A 1,339-nucleotide genomic window follows, 5' to 3' on the forward strand; every position below is an offset into this window, starting at 1 on the left:
TTATACGATTATTTAGTTTTTCAAACTCAGACTCATTGGCCTTGGCTCATTTTCTGTGACGAATATATATCAGAACACATTTTCAATGAAAACACACTGTACACCCCCCTACACATTTACATTACACACAGGATGTCCGGGTCCACTGGACCCGAGGCTAATAAAAGTGTGGAAACTGTAGGTCCTGTGTACCTTTACTCTGTCCTCCTCCTGTCAGTGTGTGTGTGTGTGTGAGTTTTGTGTTTCTGCGCCTGCGGTTCCCACACAAGGTCACAACACTGTTGCAAACTTTAAGCACCAACACCGTCTGCTCTCACATTCCCGCACATTTTACCCTCTGTCTTGTGGGAACCAATATTTATTTTCTCTAAATTGGGGGCGGGACACAATAAATGTAGCTTTACCAGTGTGGTTTCTTATCACAACTGATCAAGATGGCCAAAAAATTAACTGCTCAGAGGGCCTTGCAATTGATTTTGTAAGAGACAGAAGATTTTGATGATGTACAAGAAGAGGTTTCAGAATGTGAAGAACACATTTCTGACAATTCAGAGTCTGACAGTGACTTTGAAGAAGAGGATGAGATTGAGCATCACCTAGTTCCAAAACAAAGACGAGCCACAGGACCAAAGTCAATAGTTATGAGTTATGAGTTTAAGTCAGTTTAAGTCAGTTTAAGTCAGTCTGAGTCAGTCTGAGTCAGTTTAAGTCAGTGTGAGTCAGTCTGAGTCAGTCTGAGTCAGTTTAAGTCAGTTTAAGTCAGTTTAAACTGAACAGAACTGTTGGGCTTCTGTAAATATCATCACAGAGTACGGTCTAGACCTGCTCTTTTATGAAAAGCGCTGTGAGATAACTGTTGTTGTGATTTGGCGCTATATAAATAAAATTGAATTGAATTGAATTGAATTTAAGTCAGTCTGAGTCAGTCTGAGTCAGTTTAAGTCAGTTTAAGTCAGTCTGAGTCAGTCTGAGTCAGTTTAAGTCAGTCTGAGTCAGTCTGAGTCAGTCTGAGTCAGTTTAAGTCAGTTTAAGTCAGTCTGAGTCAGTCTGAGTCAGTCTAAGTCAATTTAAGTCAGTCTGAGTCAGTTTAAGTCAGTCTGAGTCAGTCTGAGTCAGTTTGAGTCAGTTTAAGTCAGTCTGAGTCAGTCTGAATGAGTCTGAGTCAGTTTGAGTTTGACAGCCTGAATAAAACCTTCAAATTTATAATGCAACTGGAAAACTGTCTGATATCGCTTTTTACAACAAATTTTACAATATTTCTCTGGGGAGTGCAGTAATAGACAGTGGCAGCACCGACAGTTTTTCGGACTTAGCAACAGTAACTAAGGGGGGTGGGGCT

The sequence above is a fragment of the Micropterus dolomieu genome, linkage group LG17, assembly GCF_021292245.1.
Source record: "Micropterus dolomieu isolate WLL.071019.BEF.003 ecotype Adirondacks linkage group LG17, ASM2129224v1, whole genome shotgun sequence".
Classification (NCBI taxonomy): Eukaryota; Metazoa; Chordata; class Actinopteri; order Centrarchiformes; family Centrarchidae; genus Micropterus; species Micropterus dolomieu.